The 14,999-nt window shown below is 44.2% G+C and overlaps 1 protein-coding gene and 1 long non-coding RNA gene across 20 annotated transcripts in view; one reads left to right on the top strand and one right to left on the bottom strand.

Annotated features, from left to right (window-relative positions):
• The window catches only part of LOC309610422, a 487,797-nt gene that overhangs the window by 340,532 nt on the left and 132,266 nt on the right, over nt 1–14,999 (top strand). The gene's annotated exons all lie outside the window — the stretch shown is intronic.
• Nucleotides 1–14,999, bottom strand: part of EP400 (E1A binding protein p400) — a 113,305-nt gene that overhangs the window by 97,209 nt on the left and 1,097 nt on the right. Inside the window, exon 2 of one of the 19 annotated variants that reach the window (XM_082353159.1) lies at nt 11,939–12,269. The exons of the other annotated variants lie outside the window; for them this stretch is intronic. The gene's annotated coding sequence lies outside the window, so the exon portion shown is untranslated. The remainder of the gene's footprint in view (nt 1–11,938; nt 12,270–14,999) is intronic. 19 annotated transcript variants of the gene reach the window in all.

Genomic DNA, 14,999 nt, shown 5'->3' with positions numbered 1-14,999 from the left:
CAGGGCCATGCTGACGTCACACGGGGCACATCTGGTGCCGGGAAGATGCCACCCTAAGAAACACCTACCTGGGCCCCATCCTTGGTGTAGGGCAGGGGTCCCCAGGTCAGAACTGGAAAGAGTGAGGGGGGAAGGGCTCGGGAGACTGGGTCCCGACAGCAGCTGCTCCCACCCCCTCACCCCCCGCTGAGGCCTGGGAGTGCTCCCAGCCCCCCAAGGCCTCCCTCCCCAGCTTCTCTTTCGGTGCTCCCGGAGTCCAGGCAGCTAGGGATTGGGAAGCCTCTTCTTCCCCTTCAACGAGCAGGGAGCTCAGGTCATGAGCCTTGCTCCCTTCCCAAACCCATCTCCCTCATCTCCCCGGACGGATCCGGCCCTCTGGCCAGGCTCCCGCTTTGGGTATTCTGCTACGTCAATAGCTCCCGGGCTGGATGGAGAGTGAGGAGAAGGGAACAAGGAGGAGGGTGGATCAGGGCTTGGACACACGAGCATGAACTCAGGGCAGAAGGAACAGACAGAACATGATGGGAGTGAAGGGAGGACAGAAGCCACAAATAGTGTCTGGGAATATTTTCAAGTGGAAACTCCAGAGAGCAATTTGGCAGTAGGTAATAAGAGTCTTACAGCACATTCATGTCTTCTGACCCAATAATTCGACTTCTAGATCAGCCTAAGAAAAAAATCAGAGCTGTGTTCAATATACAAGGATGTTCACTGAAATGTTATTTGTAGCAGAAAGGTGGCATGCCCAACGATAAATATCAATAAATTTTGAAACACCTATGCAAAACAGTATTAATACTGAATATGTGACAGAGCACACTTTGATGTTTCCCTGCTACCTTTCTGTGCTTCCCAAATTTGTCCTTAACTGGCTTGGGCCACAGTCATTAGCGCTCTTCACTGAACACTCCGATTCTCCCGCCAGTCACAACACTGGTGTGCTTTTCCCAGCCCTGGACGGGGTGGTCACGTGACACACTCTGGCAAAGACAGGGGCATGCTGTTTGCCACACTGACTCGGTCCTGCTTGGCAGTTCACAGGAGCACAGAGATGAGGCCCCGAGGGAGCACGACAAACAAGCTAACTGCAGGGAACGCGTGGCGGGCACTCCGCCCTGTGCTGGACGGAGCAGCGCCTGGGGCGCACCTGCTAGTTGCAAGAGCCAGGCATACCTTGGCTGATCCAGCACATAAAGAAAACAACACATGAAAACAGACTCACAGATACAGAGACCAAACAGGTGGTTGCCAGAAGGGAGGGGATGAGAGGTGGGTGAAATGGGTGAAGGGAATTAGGTGGTACAAACCTCTAGTTATAGAAGTAAGTCATGTGATGTAAGATGCAGCATAAGGAATATGGTCAGTGACACTGTAATAAAACTTTGTACGGCGACAGATGGCTACTAGACTCATCATGGTGACCGCTTCATAATGTGCGCACACGTCAAATCATTAGTACACCTGGAACTAACACAATATTGTACACCAACTATATTTCAATTTAAAAGAAAACACTTTGTCATAGAAAAGACTCCACACCCTCCATTCCAGCCCATCGCACAAACCCCCGCAGTTCTCTGCCTTGAGACACAAGACCCCGCTGACATATCTGTCCCTGCCTCCCTGCCGCCTCCAGCAATGGTCCACCCGGTGAGCCTCTCAGGGTTTCGTGGGGCCCACAGATCCGTGCCTCACCAAGAGCTGCAGACCAAAGAGAAAAAGGCCTCTCACAGACAGATGCTATTTTTAAAACTCTCTTGACTGTTGTTGAGATTTTTAAAATAAGAAGTCTTTTTAAAGCATTACTAAAGTTCATAACAGCTTTCTGTAAGGCTAAAGAATTATTTTTTTATCATTTATTTATTTTTTTATTTACAGTTTGGCTGCTCTTTGCGGCATGTGGGATCTTAGTTCCCTGACCAGGGATCGAACCTGCACGCCCTGCAGTGAAAGCGCTGGAAGTGCGGAGTCCTAACGACTGGACCGCCAGGGAAGTCCCGAAGCTAGAGAATTAAAATCCAAACTTTCTTAGATCGATCCATTTAGAACAATAAAAGTCAGATCTACCCCGAGCCCCGCCCACCCCTGCACCTCACACCATTCACAAAAATTACTCAAGGGGGGAAAAATCAAACCATAAAAATATTTTAAAACATATGAGAATATCTTTATAATCCTGCAGTGATGAAGAGTTTCCTAAACATGGCGTGAAACCTAGAAACAATATTTATTTTTAAAAAGCATTAACAACTGACAACCTTACTAAAGAAGAACAATACAATAAAAAAGTGAAATTGATAAATAATATTTGAAGCCTATATGACAAAAGGTTATCCATCCTTAAGAATTCCCACAAATCAAAAAGAGCCAAACAACCCAAGAAAAGAGGCTATAAACCAGAAATTCTACAAGAAATTCAAATGACAGATAAACATCAAAAAATGCTTAACCTCATTAATAACAAAATATGAAATAAAGTGAGACAATTATTTGTTGTTTGACAGGTTAGTGAAGATCAAAAGACTGATAATACTCAGGTTTAGTAAGGAAATGGTGAACCCGCCATACACAAATGAGGGAAGTAAAGCACAGCTATAGCTTTCTGGAGGGTAACACGGCATTACCTATCACAATTTTAATGTACACTGATCAAGGAACTCCACTTCTAGGGATCTAGTCACACAAATATACAGTTGTCCAAAGATGTTCATTATAATATTATTTATCCTGTCAAATTTCAAACAATGTAAATGCTCACCTATAGGGAACTTTTAACAAAATTTGGTATAACCACCCCTTAGAGGCAGTCACTAAAAGAATGAGGAAACGCTTGTATGTACTTAAATTATATAACTTGAGTAAAGCCAAACATATGTGTAGCATATATATTATACGTATACACGTTTTTTAAATCTCGACATGACAATACATATATGGGCGTGTACATATTTCTAGCTCTCTCTGTACACATTAAAAGAAACGTCTTTGGCCAAGCACAACAGCGTGTAGTGTAAGGGAGGGCTGTCTGACTGGGCTCACTGATGAACCACCAGCATCCAGAACAGTGCCTGGCATATGAGAGATACCTGGTAGGTGCTTGGTGAGTAAAGGAGCGAGCAGGGGAAAAGCAGAGGAGGGGAAAGTGCTAGAATATTAGCGTGCTGAAGACCAAGGCCAAGGAAACAGACAGAGCCAGGGCTCAGAGGGCCATTACACCACACTGGGTGGGGAGTCCGCAAGTCGCTCGGAAGGAGATGCTGGCAATCATGACCGCCCTGGCTCTATGCAGACCGAAGACACGGTTTTAGTCTGTATGATGTCATCTGCTGTTTGGATTCATTTTAATTGATATTTTTAAACCAGGAGATTTCACAAAAAAAACACAAGTTGTCAGCTTCATTCATTAAAAAAATCCAAGTACTGGCCACACTGGGCCACATCCCACCCGGCAACAAGAAGCGGGAGCTGAGGAGAAGCTCCAGGCCGCCAGGCTCACTGCACTCACCACCACAGTCAACGCGCCTCCCCACACCAAAGTCAAGGGCCAGGCACCGTTCACCACCCAGGGAACACTGCTGTTAGAGTGGAGAAGCATTCTATACTGGACCATCAAGAGGGCCATTTCTGAAAGGGAGGAAGCCCCCATGTCCAATGCGCAGCGTCTGCATCAAAGAGCCCCTCACGGGCCATGAAGATATGCAGAGGCAGAAACCAGAGAAAGCCTGGCCTGCCAGAAATAAGGCCAGCTCCACAACTTCCTAACACAATCACCAGCATCAACCAGAACCCAGGCTTGGCCTTCTTGACTAACATCAAAACCCACCAAAACACTATGACTATCTCTCTACAAGGTTGCTCACAAGTAACGAACCAAATGCCTGATTCAATTCACTAACACCTAGCCTATATTTATGAAATGGGATTTTCTATTGCAAAAATCAGTAAAACAAAGTAAAACTCCAAGGTAAGACTTGAAGCTCAATTTTTCAAGCACATTCACTTGTAAACCCATCACTCATGATGAAAGAAACATGAATTAAAACTAAGCTGAAATATCATTTCTCATCTATCAGCCTAACAAAATTCAAAAGCCAGACGACACAATCTGTTGGTGAGACTGTGGGAACCAGGCCCTCTCAACTCTGCTGTGGGATGTTAAGCTGTACAACCCTACAAAGGGACCTAGCACCATTTAACCAAAACCACACATGCTCAGGACTTCCCTCGTGGTCCACTGGTTAAGAATCCGCCTTCCGGGCTTCCCTGGTGACGCAGTGGTTGAGAATCTGCCTGCCAATGCAGGGGACACGGGTTCAAGCCCTGGTCTGGGAAGATCCCACATGCCGCGGAGCGACTAGGCCCGTGAGCCACAATTGGTGAGCCTGCGCGTCTGGAGCCTGTGCTCCACAACAAGAGAGGCCGCAATAGTGAGAGGCCCACGCACCGCGATGAAGAGTGGCCCCCCCTTGCCACAACTAGAGAAAGCCCTCACACAGAAACGAAGACCCAACACAGCCATAAATAAATAAATAAATAAATAAACAAACAAACAAACAAATAAATAAATAAATAAAATTAAAAAAAAAAAGAATCCGCCTTCCAATGCAGGCGACGTGGGTTTGATTCCTGGTCGGGGAACTAAGATCCCACATGCCGCAGGGCAACTAAGCCCTCACGCCACAACTACTGAGCCTGCACGCCACAACTAGAGGCGCCCACGCGCCACAACGAAGAGCCTGTACACCGCAACAAAGACCCAGCACAGCCAAAAAAAGAAGAAACTACACATACTCTTAACTCTTCGACCCAGCAGTCCCACTACACATTCACCATGAATATCCACCTCCAAAATGAAAACACACAAGCACAATGTTTACTCACTATGGCATTATTTGTAAACGCAAAATACCGGAAATAAACTGCACATCCATAATATTTCAGAGACCGGTTGACTATATTACAGTACATTCACTTAATGGAGTACTACGTAGCTGTACAAAAGAATAAGAAAGATCTCCATGAACTGGTATAAAGCAATTTACAGAACGCATACTGCTAAATCAAATAAACAAAGTGTAAAAGACTATATATGGGGAAATAACTTTGTATAAGAAAGGGGAAAAGAAAAACAGACAGATGGACTAATTAATGGAAGGACAGAGTCATACCTTTCCTGCATTCATTCATTCATTTATTTTTATTTTTATTTGGCTGTGTTGGGTCTTCATTGCTGCACGCAGGCTTTCTCTAGTTGTGGCGAGTGGGGGCTACTCTTCATTGCGGTGCACGGGTTTCTCACTGCAGTGGCTTCTCTTGTTGCAAAGCATGGGCTCTAAGCGTGCGGGCTTCAATATTTGCAGCACGCGGGCCCTAGAGCACGTGGGCTTCAGTAGTTGTGGCACATGGGCTCAGAAGTTGTGGCTCACAGGCTCTAGAGCACAGGCTCAGTAGTTGTGGTGCATGGGCTTAGATGCTCCATGGCATGTGGGATTTTCCTGGACCAGGAATCGAACCCACATCCCCTGCACTGGCAGGTGGATTCTTAACCACTGTGCCACCAGGGAAGCCCCATCTGTTTATTTTTGTAAAAAAAGAATGCAGGGACACGGGTTCGAGTCCTGCTCCGGGAAGATCCCACATGCCGCAAAGCAACTAAGCCCGTGAGCCACAACCACTGAGCCTGTGCTCTAGAGCCCAAGAGCCACAACTACTGAAGCCCGCACGCCCAGAGCCCATGCTCCACAACAAGAGAAGCCACCACAATGAGAAGCCTGCGCACTGCAATGAAGAGTAGCCCCCACTCGCTGCAACTAGAGAAAGCCCGCATGCAGCAACGAAGACCCAACATAGCCAAAAATAAATAAATAATAAATAAATAAATAATAAATAAATAAACAGATACATTCCAACAAACAGAAGTCCAGGACCAGACGGCGTCACTGATGAATTCTACCAAACATTCAAAAACGATTTAATGCCTATCCTTCTCAAACTCTTCCAAAAAAATGAAAAGGAGGCAACACTCCCAAATTCATTTTACAAGGCCAGCATTACCGATACCAAAACCAGATGAGGACACCACCAAAAAAGAAATTACATGTTAACATCCTTGAGGAACACAGATGCAAAAATCCTCAACAAAATATCAGCAAACTGAATTCAACAATACATTAAAAGGATAATACACCGTGATCAACTGGGACTTATTCCAGAGATGCAAGGATGGTTCAACATCAGCAAATCAATTAACATGTTACACTACATTAACAAAATGAAGGATAAAAATCATATGATCCTCTCAATAGATGCAGAAAAAGCATTTGACAAAATTCAACATCCATTTAGAATAAAAACTCTTAACAAAGTGGGTATAGAGGGAACATACCTCAACGTAATAAAGACCACGTATGACAAGCCCACAGCTACATCATACTCGACAGTGAGAAGCTGAAAGCATTTCCTTTCATATCAGGACAAGATAAGGATGCCCCTCTTGCCATTTTTATCCAACACACTTTTGGAAGCCCTAGCCAGAGCAAGTAGACAGGGAAAAGCAATAAAAGGCATCCGAGATCAAAAAGAAGTAAAACTGTCACCATCTGCAGGTGACACGATACGATGTATAGAAAATCCTCAAGACTCCACCAAAAACCTGTTACAGTTAATAAATGAATTCAGTCAAGTTGCAGGATACAAAATCAATATGCAAAAATCTGTTAGATTTTCATATACTAAGAATTATTAGAGAAGTTAAGAAAAAAACCCATTTACAATTGCATCAAAAAGAATAAAATACTTAGGAATTTTCTGGCCAAGGAGGTAAATGACCTGTACACTAAGAACTGTAAGACACTGATGAAAGAAACTGAAAATGACACAAGTAAATGGAAAGATATCCTGTGCTCTGAGATTAGAAGGATTAATATTGTTAAAATGTCCATGCTACCTAAAGCAATCTACAGATTCAATGCAATCCCTATCAAAATCCCAAAGGTATTTTTCACAGAAATAGAACAAACAATCTAAAAATTTATATGGAACCACAAAAGATCATGAAAAGCCAAAGTAATCTTGAGAGAGAAGAACAACGCTAGAGGCATCAAGCTCCCTGATTTCAAACTATATTACAGAGCTTTAGTAGTCACAACAGTATGGTATTGGCATAAAAACAAACCCACAGATCAATGGAACAGAACGGAGGGTCCAAAAATAAACCCACACATTTATGGTCAATTAATTGATGACAAAGGAGGTAAGAAAATACAATGGGAAAGAAACAGTCTCTTCAATAAATGGTGCTGGGAAAACTGAACAGCCACATGCAAAAAAATAAAACTGGACCACTATATTACACCATATACAAAAATTAATTCAAAATGGATTAATGACTTGAATGTATGACCAGAGACCACAAAACTCCTAGAAGAAAACACAGGTGGTTAAGCTTCTTGACATCTCTCTTGGAGACTTTTTTTTTTTTTTTGGATCTGACTCCAAAGGCAATGGCAACAAAAGCAAAAATAAACAAATGGGAGACATCAAGCTTAAAAGCTCTGTGCAACAAAGAAAACCGTCAACAAAATAAAAAGGCAATCTTTTTATAGGAAGAATGGAAGAAGACATTTGCAAATCATATATAAGGAGTTAACATCCAAAATATATAAAGAACTCATGCAGCTCAATAACAAAAAAACAAACAATCCAATTGAAAAATGGACAGAGGATCCGAATAGACATTTTTCCAAAGAAGAAACAGATGGCCAACAGATACATGAAAAGATGCTCAACATCACTAATCATCAGGCAAATGCAAATCAAAACCACAAGATATCACTTCACACCTGAAAGGCAAATCGAAACCATGAGGTATCACCTCACACCTCATACCTATTATCAAAAAGACCACAAATGACAAATGTTGGCAAAGATGCAGAGAAAAGGGAACCCTCATGCACTGCTGGTGGGAATGTAAACTGGTGCCGCCACTATGGAAAACAGTATGGAGGTTCCTCAAAAAAAATTAAAAATAGAACTACCATATGACAATTCTATTACCAGCAATTCCACTGTATCTGAAGAAAACAAAAACACTAATTTGAAAAGCTATATGTACCTCTATGTTCACATGCACCATTATTTACGATAGCCAAGATACAGAAGCAACCTAAGTGCCCATCAGTAAATGAATGGATAAAGAAAATGTGAGATATAAAAGAGACAGATATAGAGATATATACAATGGAAATTACTCAGCCATAAAAAATAATGAAATCCTGCCATTTGCAACAACATGGATGGAACTTGAGGGTATTATGTTAAGTGAAATAAGTCAGACGAAAAAAGATAAATACTGTATGATTTCATTTGTATGTGAAATCTAAACAAAACTCACAGATACAGAGAACAAATTGGTGGTTGCAGTGGAGGTGGGGTGGTAGGCGAAGTGGGTTAAAGGGGATCAAAAGGTACAAACTTCCAGTTATAAAATAAATAAGTCCTGGGGAAGCAGAGCTTGGGAACTGTAGTCAGTAATATTGTGCTGCATATTCAAAAATTGCTGAGAGTAAATCTTTTTTTTCTTTAATTTTATTTATTTATTTTTGGCTGTGTTGGGTCTTCGCTGCTGCACGCGGGCTTTCTCTAGTTGCGGCGAGCGGGGGCTACTCTTCGTTGCGGTGCGCGGGCTTCTCATTGCGCTGGCTTCTCTTGTTGCGGAGCACAGGCTCTAGGCACGTGGGCTTCAGTAGTTGTGGCTCGTGGGCTCTAGAACGCAGGCTCAGTAGTTGTGGCGCACGGGCTCAGCTGCTCTGCGGCATGTGGGATCTTCCCGGACCAGGGCTCGAACCTGTGTCCCCTGCATTGGCAGGTGGTTTCTTAACCACCGTACCACCACAGAAGCCCCGAGAGAGTAAATCTTGAAAATTCTCATCACAAGAAAAAAAAATTGTAACTCTGTATGACGACAGATGGTAACTAGACTTATTGTGGTGACCATTTTGCAATGTACACAAATGTCCAATCATTACGATGGACACCTAAAACTAATATAATGTTGTATGTTAATTATATTCCAATAAAAATAAGCAGATACATACATATCTGTATATATATTTTTTTCTTAAAAATATATTTCCTAGTTATGTCCACTAAAGAGTCTGGAAGCAATAACACCCCATAAATACCTGCTTACTTTTGCCAAAAAGGAACTCAGGAAGAATAAGCCAGAAATGAAGGGGGTGGGTGCAAGCAGACTGGCAGGACAGCGAAGGAAGGGGCGCTTCTGAGTACACCATCTCATATCATTTTGACTTTTAGAATCATGTTAAAGTGTTACATGTTCAAAAAGCCAAATTAAATCAATAGGGATGAAGAACTCCCTAAAACTGAACGCAAACAGAAGCAAATCTAACTCTGGAAAGCACAACATAATCACCAACAGAACGGGGAAGGAAGGCACGGATCAACTCCATGATGCTGGATAAGAACAGTGAGTCAGTATCAACTCATGGTTTTCCTTAAAACACATTTCCTGTCTCCTGAAATGGCCTAAAAACAATGCCATCCTGGCAGACGGGAGGAAAACTAGGGGCAGAGAGCTCTGCAGAACAAGCAGCAATGTACACAGCCTCGCCGGGGGGGGGGGGGGGGGGTGACGGAAGACAGAGAGAAAGGTTAAGAAACTTTAGGACAGTGGTTCTCAGCTGTTTCATCTCCATATTTGAAAAAAATAAACTCATGCCGTTGTTTAACACCATTTGTATTTCAAAGTCAAGTCAACAATGGGACTACAAACAAATCCAAGACTAAGTAAAGCTTCTCCTTTCAACCTGGGGCTCTGCTCAAACAGAGATCCTGCTGCACACACACTCACACTCTGGAAAACCAGCAGAGTTAAGGCTGGAGGCCTAGTGACAGGCACAGGCGGGTTAAGAAAGGCCAGGGTGACGGGCGCCACTCAGGGCACCGCGGGGGCCGCGTCGCCACACAGCGCAGGCCTCTGCGGGGCTGAAACGCAGGCAGCGTCGGCCGGGGGAGTCTGAGGTCCGCGAGCTCCATGCACCACCACCACATCTCAGTTTTGTGAGAAAGCGACTCAGGGGGAGCCCAGGCGGGGATGGAGACTGACCCCCGTCAGCAGAGCGGTGGCAGCTACACCACGAGGACCTTCACCCCCAGACACCCCAAGTCTAGCCACATGAAACCTCCCTCTTTTCCTGAAAAAGCACTGCCATCCTCCAGAACTTCCCTCTGCGGAGAATGCTCTCTGCCCTCTACTCCCTGGTAACCTGTATTCAAGGGCTTTTTATAAGTTGTCTTTGTGCTGCCCTAAGTAACTTGATAGACACCCCAAAAATGGACCAACTACCTCTGCCAGAGGAAGTTAAAAAAAGGCTTAAATTAAACACATTAAAAACAATGCTTTCACTCATCTTGAATTGCTCCCCCAAATTTTTTAAAAGATGGATGGATACATGGATGTGTGATAAAGCAGGTCAGTAAAATGTTAATAATAGAAAACTAGGTGGTGGGTATCTAGGTGTTTACTGTAAAATTCTTTCAATCTTTGTGTATCTTTTAAATTTTTCATAGTAAAATGTTAGCATCTATTAAGATGGTGACACCAGATGTCACTTAACAAAAGTCCTATTGGCTAACAAAACATTCATTCTTCTCCTACCTCAGAGCAGGTTATGAAGGTTCCATAGTAGTTCCTAAAATACATAAGTTCCAAAAGATATAAAATGGACTAAACTGAGTTTTAAAACTGTCTAGGGTGCATTACACCATGTGCTACTACAGAGGCCTAACCCCTCTGGGGCTGCAGTGGAAACGGAAGCCCAGACTTCATGTCCCCAGTGTCCCTTCTGATTAAAATCATGGTGTTGGTGGTGGGTCCTTAACCTGATGGGCCAGCGCCCCCTGTACTACACCAGGTGGGATCTATCTCAGCTTGAGAGGAACATTCAAGACAAACTGAAGAAGTGCTTCCTTAAACACCAGCGAATAAAGCTACAAACGCCCAATTCATTATTCTGCTGCTATATCTCAACCTTTTTTTCCCCATTGTCCCCCTAAGAAGCCTATTTAGGCATTTCTCTCCCAATCGTCCCCCATGAAGTTGTAAACCATAGCTATACTGTATATGTGTGAAGTACTATGACCCTTTGGGATGCCACAAACCACTGTCATACTTAATTATTTCTCACCTTCCTCTCAAGAACCAATTCAGATCGCCTTGTGGGAGATATCACCCTCACAGAGAATGTAGCTTCTAATACATAGAAAGAAACCTATTTTTGCAAATTTTCTGTACATCTGTTATTCCAAAGTGTTTATTTAAAAATTAAATAGAGGCTTCCCTGGTGGCACAGTGGTTAAGAATCTGCCTGCCAATGCAGGGGACACGGGTTCGAGCCCTGGTCTGGGAAGATCCCACATGCCGCGGAGCAACTGGGCCCGTGAGCCACAACTACTGAGCCTGCGCGTCTGGAGCCTGTGCCCCGCAACGGGAGGGGCCGCGATAGTGAAAGGCCCACGCACCGCGATGAAGAGTGGCCCCCACTTGCCGCAACTAGAGAAAGCCCTTGCACAAAATGAAGACCCAACACAGCCAAAAATAAATTAAATAAATAAATAGCTATTAATTAAAAAAATAAAAAATTAAATAGACCAAATATCAAATAAAAATCTTAAAGTCACAATCTAGATTAAGAAAATAAGACTCAACTATATGCTGTTTACAAGAATACACTTTGAAAAGAAATGCATACAAGGGAATTCCCCGGTGGTCCAGAGGTTAGGATTCGGTGCTTTCACTGCTGAGGGTCTGGGTTCAATCCCTGGTCGGGAAACTTAACACCCTGCAAGCCACGTGGCATGGCCAAAAAAGAAACAAAAAATTTTTTTTTAATTTAAAAATAAAGAAAGAAATGTATACCAAATCAGTCAGTTTGAGGAAGTCAAGGACGAGGAGAAAGAGCCAAGAGGAACCTCATCACACTTGGGGCACTTCTGTCCTGTCCGACTCTAATGCAACGTGAATCGTTCATTCATTACTTGTACTAAAAGGCTGGCAAGAATCCAAATGTCCTTCAACGAGTGAATGGATAAACCGTGGTCCATCCACACCGTGGACTACTATACTACTCCACAAAAAGAAACATTCTCGGTACACGCAGCAACCTGGATGAATCTCAAATGCATTACGCTCAGTGGAAGAAGCCAGACTCAAAAGGCTCCACGCTGTGCAAGTTCCTTTAGCTGACATCCTGAAAAAAACAGAAAACACACACTCAGGGGTCAGAGGCTGCCAAGGGCTGGGGAAAGAGTTGACTACAGAGTGGCAGCACAAGGGAACTGCTGGGAGGGAAGGAATTGTTTTGTACCCCAACTGTCATGGAAATTACACATCTGTCAAAATTCTCTGAATGCTACTCCAAGAAGTGAATACTATTAAACGTACATTAAAAAAAAAAAAAAAAGCTAAGTAAAACAGCAAAGTGAGGATATGCAAAGACCTTCCCTTCCACTCAGAACATAAATGATTTTTAAAATTTATTTCTACAATAAAATAGTGCGCCTAAACAGGATAGAAATTTCTGTTGGTTAAAATAAAGCAAAACACACAGAAGGGGCGGGGCTGAGATAACAGGCCCAAAGGACGCTCTACCCGCTCTACCCGGAAGAAAAGTCTAAGGGCCAGGGTCTTGATTCCTAAAGGCAGCGGGTACTCAGTCCCTCTACAGGGGGCCGAGGAGCAGAAACAGGCTCCAGGGCAAGAGCGAGGCCGCAGCCACAGCCAGCTGCTTGCCCTGCAGGCGCTCACTGCCGCCACACTGGGCGTGCGGGACCCTGCGGGTGCGGGTCGCTGTGCAGAGAGAATGCCAACGAGAGAATTCGAGGCATAAGACAGACGGACCCTGTGAATGGTCCACGCGAAGGACACCACGCTGCCTGTGCAGGACGTCCAACTTCACCCAGGGCCCCCTGAATGCGAGATCCAGCAGCTGAACCCTTCCTTCAATGGCCTCCGGAGCTCCCATCTCCAACTGCAGGAGTCAAATTCAATTCTCTTTATTTCTACCTACGAAATCCAAACCTCACCTCGTGCGTAAGTCTCTACTAGAAAAGCCAATTTCCCTCCTCTAACTCACAGCATGCGAAGTCTATTCCTCAGCAACCCTATAATTTTTAATTACCCCTGTGTGCCTAGGTCCCTACCAAATCCATCTGCTTTAGAAAAGAATGTGTCCATTAACTTATTTACTCAACAAATGTTTATTAAGCACGTACGCCATCAGACACGATTTGAAGCACTGTGTGTACGAGAGTGAACAAAGCATAGTTCCTGCCCCATGGGGGGCAGTAAGGCAATGAACAAAGCAGAAAGTGCCAGACCATCAGTGCAGTGGCAAAGCTCAGGGTAAGGGATGGAGCATGTGGGTGAGTGGGCAAGGTGCTGGGTTATCCAGCAGCCTCTCTGAGGAGGGAACTTCTGAAAAGAGAACTCAGTGAGAGGCAGACCCGTGGCATGTGGGGACCTGATGTTTCAGGCAGAGCCGATGCGTGTCCAGGCCTGAGCTGGGTGTGGCTGGAGCCAGGTGACAAGGAGTGGGGTCAGGACATGAAGTCACAGGGGCAGCAGGGACCTGGGCACAAGGGGCCTCATAAACACTGCCTTAAGGACTTTGTTTTTTTTTCTGAGGGAGATGAGAAAGCATGGAGGGCTCTGAACAAAGCAGTGCATCACCTGAATCTGTGCTGAGAGTCAACTGCACAGCAGCTCAGCTCAGGTGAGCAGAGAACAGGGAGGAGGTCACTGGAATAACCCAGGCGAGATGACCCGGGGGGCTTAAATGACAGCTGTAGCCAAGAAGGCAGTGAGAAGCAGTCAGGTTTGAGATCAATTTTTAGAGTGCCAACCGATCAAATTTGGAACGTGGAAGGAACGCAGAGACCACACAAGGAGCTCTGTCCTGAGCAACAGGAAGAATGGAGCTGCCTCTGACTGAGACGCAGCAGTGTATAAGCAGGTTTCACACATGTAAAAGTGGCTGTTTGGAAGATCCTGCCAGGAGATACACATTCAGGGCGTGTTGACAAGTGACCTAGTTGTGACACGGGATGAGATCACCCAGTGTACAGACCAGAGAGGAGGTGGGAGGACCACCTCGAGGCATGATACTTTGTATAAGTTAGGGAGATGAGAAGGAACCAGCAAGGAGGCGGAGGAGAGCAACCATCAAGGTAAAAGGACAATCAACAGAGTTGTGTCCCAGTGCCACCAGGGGACAGCGATTCAAGGAAGCCATGGGAGGTCCAGTCAAAGGCTGCCAACAGGGGGACTTGGCAATATGGTGTCACCTAACCCCAAGAGGGGCTGTTTCAGAGGCAAGGTGGGACCAAAAGCTTAGTTGAACCAACGTTCAAGAGAAATGAAAAGAGGAGGAAGTGGTGATAGCAAGCTCGCGATTCTTCCTAATTCTGGTATAAAAGGAAGCTAAGCCCTAGAAAAAGTAACGGTAGCCGGAGAAGTTGTACGTTGATGAGAATACTCTGAAGAGAAGATAAACTGAAGGCAAAACAAGAATATTAAAGCCATGGCCTGGGACAGGCAAGAAAGAGTGGATCCAACACAAGAAATTAAGTAGATAATGGTTCACTGATACTACCCCACTAACAGCAACTACTGTAGAGGATTTCATGGCACCTGCTCGTGCTAACTACATGTTTTTAAAAGCACACAGAATTACACTGTACAATCCCCATTATTAAAAAAAAAAAATTACATGAATAGAACAAGGGGCCACAAACAAACTGCTAAGTGTGCTTATCTTTGGGTGGTAGAATGATTTAGAGTTTTAAGATGTATTTTTACATTTTTTTCCAACCATTCAGAGAGCATATTTATATTTCATTGGTTCCACTAAAAAAAATTACAAAAACCATTTTATTGCACATATCAGGTAAAAAAAAAAAAAATCACCAGAAAATACAAG

Source organism: Balaenoptera borealis (assembly GCF_965194805.1).
Source record: "Balaenoptera borealis genome assembly, chromosome: 14".
In the NCBI taxonomy this organism is placed as follows: domain Eukaryota; kingdom Metazoa; phylum Chordata; class Mammalia; order Artiodactyla; family Balaenopteridae; genus Balaenoptera; species Balaenoptera borealis.
Note: the sequence above shows the minus strand (reverse complement) of the source record. Positions and strands in the feature narration are given on the sequence as shown.